General features: G+C 40.9%; 1 non-coding gene across 1 annotated transcript; it reads right to left on the bottom strand.

Annotated features, from left to right (window-relative positions):
* Positions 1–2,461: 2,461 nt before the first annotated feature.
* Positions 2,462–2,568, bottom strand: LOC145625858 (small nucleolar RNA R71). Its single transcript, XR_014110757.1, has one exon. It is a non-coding gene; the product is annotated as a small nucleolar RNA R71 (small nucleolar RNA).
* Between the last annotated feature and the right edge of the window lie 4,104 nt (positions 2,569–6,672).

The following is a 6,672-nucleotide window of genomic DNA, read 5'->3' as shown; positions in this document are numbered from 1 at the left end:
TCAAAATATGCTAAGTACGCGAACGTACCTTCAGTGCGATCTTAAACTCGCCACGACTAATAGAAATTGCTTACTTCGAAGTCTCCTACACATTAAAATCATAATAGAGTATTGATGTGTCTATTTTATATAGTATTTTACCCCCGTCCCTTGGTCATAATTAGTAGTGTTTTTGGCTCTTTCGAGCCACTTTTATTACTATTTTTTTTTCTAGTGTTTTCGTAGTTTTAGTTGTATTTTACAGGAAATTGCATTCTTGGAGCATTTTCCCGGGTTTTATGGATCAACTACGGAAGCTAGAAGGACAAAACCACTTTTGAAGCCCAGGATCGGTGAGAGCCGATGATTAAGGGCTCGGTATGAGACACTGAGGCTATTGGATCGTTTAATCAAGACCCGATGAGGAAACTTAGATTGGGCCAGGGAATCGAGCCCAATCGAAATCCGAGCCTCGAAGAAGAAGACCGGGCCCGATCGGGCAAGCTTGCGCCCGATCGGGCAGGCGCGCATAAGAGAGCACCAGCGAGAAGGCGCGCTCGATCAGGTGAGCGTTAGCTCGATCGAGCGCGGCTGCCCTGATGGATCCTTAAGAAAAAGGCGGGCCCGATCGGGCGGCCCTTCGCCCGATCGGGCGCGTGTTTCTATAGGACCTGATTAGTTTAGTTTTAATTTTTAGTTTTAGGGAACGTTTATATACGAGTTTGGTACGGAATTTTGATTACCTTCTTTCTTAGACTTTCTCTCTCTACTTAGGATTTTTCTCTCTCTTAACTTTTCTCTCAACTCTTGTTCTTAATTATTTTCCATTAATACAGATTAGTTTGGTAACTATTTCTTCTCTCTTAATCTTAGTTGTTTATTTTATTCCTTTAATCATGTTTTACTTTATTGCTTTGATTAGATTAGTTTTTACCATGTGTGAGTAGTTCTATTTCTAGGGTTTATGGGGATCCTTAAATAATATGAAGGGGTAATTTATTGTTGTTAATTATCAATGCTAGATTAATTTCCTATTGATTGATTTAATGCTCTGTGACTAGATTAGACCTGATCTTTTATGCATGAGTTTGACAACATTGATTCGAGATTCGAGAGATGAGAATTGATGTTTAGGTCTAGTTTCAATAGGCAGATTAATTTATAAATGGTTAAGTCGAGATTCGAGAGATGAGATTTAATACTGGTAGATTAATTCTGTGATTGTAATACGTAGCGAAAGCCCTTTACAATCTGGTTAATTGATGCATTGATGATTGACTATTATTGATTATTAGTATTGCATGATAATTTCTTATTGAATTGTTTTAACGCTTTACAATTACGGCTTGTAAAAGTATAGCAATATTGAATTGATGAATCGAGCAGATGTTAATTTGATATTAAAGGCTATTTTCAATAAGGACATAGATCTAGTAAATTGCGAGAGCCTGTTAGATCTATGTTGATTAATAAATTGCGAGAGCCTGTTAATCATGTTATTTATGCAATGTCAATGATTGATTACTATGTTTTACCCCTGGAATATTATTTATTGGTGAACCTATGCCCTAGATCCTTTCATATATTGTTTTCTCCCTATTCTTAACTTTCGTAAGTTAGTGTCATATTCAACTTATATATTGGTTACCTAATAATCTAGATTATATTAGTTAATTAGGAATAGAAAGACTCGTTTCTCTGTGTATTCGACCCTACTTCCCTATCTGCATTAGTTAGAGGATTTAGGTATTACTTTATATTAGGGGATACGACTTTACCCTATCAAAATTTGGCGTCGTTGCCGGGGAAACGGTGTTATTTTTATTTCTGATTATTTTTGTAGTCTAGATTATTTTTCCTTTTTTCTCGGAGAGCGTTAGTTCTCTGAGGCAAATCTCATATTTGCTTCTAGTTTTTGTTTATGCCCAGGTGTTCCAGATCAGGTTACATCCCATTCGATCCTGAGATCGAACGTTCCTTTCATAGACAGAAAAAGCTCTAGAAGCAAATCCTGGCGGATTCTGGTGATAATAACAATAATCACCGAGACCCTCCAACTGGTTCTAGAGATTCAGAGGTATCATCAGATCTAGAATCAGAGATGACGGCTCCAAAGAAGCTTAGTGATTATTCACAACCAAAGCTTTCAGATTTTCCACATCTCACCCCTACTCTGGCTCTTGATGGGGTTCAATTCGAAATTAAACATCAATTTATAACGATGATAGAGAGGGAGCAATTTAGTGGAGCTAAGGGTGAAGACCCAAATCTTCACATTGCCGACTATTGCCAATATTGTAACACCATCAGGCAAGCCAGGGTCACTCAAGACCAAATCAGGGAGATTCTCTTTCCCTTCTCTTTAATTGGAAAAGCTAAATTGTGGTTTAATGGTTTAAATAGAACTGCACTTGGTATAACTGACTGGGAAACTCTTGTTATGAATTTTTATAACAAGTATTATCCTGCAGAGAGAACATCCGTACTACGGAGTGCGATTCAGAACTTTGCCCAAGAAGCCGATGAATCTTTATATGAGGCTTGGGAGAGGTTCAAGGACTTACAAAGAGAATGCCTTCACCATAATTTAGCACAATGGCAGTTAATCCAAGCCTTTTATAATGGCATTGGAAATTCCTCTAGAATAATTTTAGATTCTGCAGCTAGTGGGAGATTTATGAATCTTTATGTTGATGATGCAAGTCAGGTTATTAAAGATATGGCGATACACAATTCCCAATACGGGAATCCTAGAGGATTTGCTAACAAGGGGAAGCATAGTGTTGACTCTGTATCCTTTTTGCAAGCTCAACTGACCTCTATTTGCCAAAAAATAGATAATCTGAGCACTGCTAATGTAGCTAATGTTTCTGCGATTAATAATAATTCTAATGAGGTTTTCTGTGAAAATTGTGGTATTATAGGTTATTGGGAGCAAGATTGCAGGAGTTCCGTGGAGCAAGTTAATGCCTTTCAAGCCTATTGGCAGAATAACCCATACTCCAACACCTACAATCCTGGGTATCGGAATCATCCGTACCTTTCCTACCGGAGTACTAATGTTCAAAATCCACCACCACAAGAACCACAGGCGCCACAGCAACAGCAGCAAAAATATTATCATCCCAATGCTGGCTAGAAGAACCAACCACAACAACCCTCCTCATTTTCTGACCCTTCTCTGGTGGAAATTAGAGCAATGTTGGTTAATATGCAAAAGCACATGGAGAGTAGAGATGCGACAATTGATCAAATTCTAGCACATAATAAAATTGTAGACAATCAAATTGTGCAACTTTCCGCTACTCTACAAGCCCGCCAACAGGGAGCTCTACCGGCACAGCCGACCCGGCCTACGGATCAAGCATTTGCAATTACTCTAAGGAGTGGTTCAAACTATGAAGGGCCCCCTATGCCCTGAGTTGATGAACCTGTTTTATTAAATAATGCTAATCTTGATTCCGTTAAACCAAACAATGTAGTTGATAGCCCTGCAAGGCTAAAGGATAGTACTAACATATCTAATTCTACATTGCAAGGTACGACTCCAGAGAAGATGGCTACTCCAGATAAGGGCAACAATGCCCCAAAGCCAATTATCAAACTCCCATTCCCCAATTGTCAATTGGAGACAAACTTGGATAAGCAGTTTGGTAAGTTCCTGGAAGTGGTAAAAGATTTGAAGGTAACAGTTCCCTTCACTGAATTAATCACACAAATCCCCTCGTATGCAAAATTTATGAAATAAATATTGACGAGGAAAAGGTCTATTAGTGAGGTAGAGACAGTAGCTTTCACTGCGGAGTGTAGTGTCGTACTTCAAAATAAGTCTCCACCTAAATTAAAAGATCTGGGTAGTTTTTCTATCCCTTGTCATATTGGCAATCTCTTGATTGATAATGCATTATGTGATTTGGGTGCAAGTGTTAGTGTCATGTCAGTATATGTGTGTTCTAAGTTGAATATGGGTAAATTAAAAGCTACCAATATAACTCTACAAATGGCCGACTGTTCTTTCAAATACCCCTTAGGTGTTTTAGAGGATGTCCCCGTTAGAGTAGGTAAATTTTATATACCTGTAGATTTTGTTGTTCTTGATATGGCTGAAGATATGCAAACCCCAATTATTTTGGGTAGACCATTTCTTAACACTGCAGGAGCAGTCATAGATGTAAGAAGTGGTAAGTTAACATTATCAGTAGGGGATGATAAAGTTGTTTTTAATCTGAATAATGCCCCTAAAAGCTCCATGACTGAGGAGAAATATTTCAGTGTTAATGTGGTTGAAAATTATTCTAACAAGCCCCAAGCTCTTGAAAAAGATCCCTTGGAGGCGGTATCTTGTGTTGCATCCCTTTCAGATGAGATAGACCAATGACAGAAGGAAGTCGATGCAATAGAAAGAGAACTTTACACCGTTGGTCTTGGTTTCGAAGATGAAAAGGTGGAACCGATCGAGCAAGTTGTGCAAATCGAGCCTACGGTAGGTATCCCGCCAGATCGAGTTGCAAGTGTTGAATGCAATGACAATTTGAAGCAACCCTCGATCAAAGAAGGATCTTTGGTGCGTAGCATTGAAGATCCCCCAGTCCAAGTTAAGGAGGATCCACCAGATAAGGTGATTTGGCGTCCCACAGGGTATGTCAGAAAGCCGCATCGTAGCCTAAACACCGCTAGACCGGGTGAGAAACCACCCGATCAAGCGTTAGGCCAAGGGTTCTAGTTATTGTACTTGGTAAGAAGGTCGTGCGGGACCTTGATAAACCAGCGTTTTGCGGGAGGCAACCCGTATTTCTTGCTTTCTAGACTAGTTTTCTTTTTTCTATCTTTTACTTCTATTTTAGAGAGGCGAGGAGAGTGAATTTTACCTTTCATGAGTGTTTTTGTACAGGCTTAGATCCCATAGCAAAGAGGTTTCAAGAGAAGAAAAGTTAGGCGAAGAAAGAGAAGCTCCAGGCCTGGGTACGGGCCCGATCGGGCGAAGACGCCCGATCGGGCGCGCAATATTAATTTTATTGGAGCTTAATTTCGCCCGATCGGTTAAGGAGTCCCGATTGGGCGCGCAAGTGAGGGAAGAAATTGAGCGAAATTTCGCCCGATCGGGCGGAATTTCGGAGAAATCGAGTGCGGCAAAAAGATATATCGGGCGAAGCTCGCTCAATCGGGCGAGAAAAGGGCGATTTCCAGGTTCGAGTTCGCGCCCGATCGGGCGCGCACTTTGCAAATTGGCATTAGACACCTTCGCCCGATCGGGCGCGCCTTTTTGATCCGGGGTCTTAACCCCTTTCCCCTTTCTCTTTTCTTTTTCTTTCTCACTTCTTCCTTCTCCTTAACACTTTCTCTCTCTAAAACCTCCTTTTCACACCTTTAACTACACTTTCAATCCAAGATCTCCTCAAATTCATCCATCAAACCCTCAAAATTCTTACATATTCTTAATCCTCACATCTTCCTCCACATTTCCCACCTATTTTTTCCCACTTTCTCTCATATTTCCTCCAAACCCTTAGAGAGAGAAAGCTTCAAACATCAAATTTTTCCACATATAATGGCCTCAAAACGTTCAAGGACTCAAAGGGGCGAAAGTTCGAGGGCACCACAACCAACGGTCAACACGGACTTTCAAATTCCGGGATGGGAGGAGGTTGTCATCACCTCGGAAGAGCAACAGGCTAGGATGTTAAACCTCATTGATCGCCAGGTAATCTCTACCCGTTTTATTCATCATACCACACTAGCTAGGTTAGGCTTAGATAAATATGTGGAAAAATTATTCAAAGGTATAGGCATGAGTGGTTTCTTTCAAATGTGCCATGATACGTACGACTATTTAACATTAGAATTTATTTCAAGTTTTAATGTTATTAAAATGAATGCATTAATTACTCATGTACAATTCCGATTATTAAACAACGATGTGAGACTAACTCTTAAAGAATTCGGAAAGTTGTTTGATTTGAAATCGGATAAACCGATTGAGCCCTCTCAAGACCACACCGCCGTGGTCTATAAGAGGCTAACTGGGGAGGATTTGGTCAACCTCCAACATGCCAAAGGGACGTGGATTCAACATCCCGTCCCAAAATTTTGGCAAAGATTTGTCGGCCTCACTATTTTTGGGAGGCATGAACCGGCAAATTTTAGGAGAGATGAATTGGAACTTTTGGCATCCTATGTAATTCCTAACGCCGAAAAATTGAACATACCTCATAGGATAGCCAATCACTTCCAAAGGGCGGCCAATGCGGCCGAGGCTAGTAGCTCTAGGGCACCTATTTATTTTGGGGGGTTAGTGACCCACATTGCAAAAAAACACCTAGGATGGAACTTGGATGGGCATAGGAAAGTTGTAGGATCAAACCTTATGGACCTAGCCTATTTAGGGAGTTTGAACTGGGTGCAACCCATGGGGGGTGACACTTGGTGGATAGTCCACCGACAATCAGGTAGGAGGGACCAAGCCTTCACCTTACCCAACCCTGCGTTGACCAAATTTGAGAAGGGGAAGCCTTCTTATACTTTCGAGATTAATGGTCAAGATGAGGTTCAACCACCTCACCCTTCACCACAACCCCACCAATCTCCCCTAGACCACTCCCCCACTCACCATTCACCACACTACCCACCACCTCCACCCTTCACCTATGGTATACCCACTTCCTCGGTCGACTATAACGTCGAACCCAATGCCCC

The sequence above is a fragment of the Chenopodium album genome, chromosome 3 (genome assembly GCF_948465745.1).
Source record: "Chenopodium album chromosome 3, dcCheAlbu1.1, whole genome shotgun sequence".
In the NCBI taxonomy this organism is placed as follows: Eukaryota; Viridiplantae; Streptophyta; class Magnoliopsida; order Caryophyllales; family Amaranthaceae; genus Chenopodium; species Chenopodium album.
This window is presented reverse-complemented; position numbering and strand designations above follow the sequence as displayed.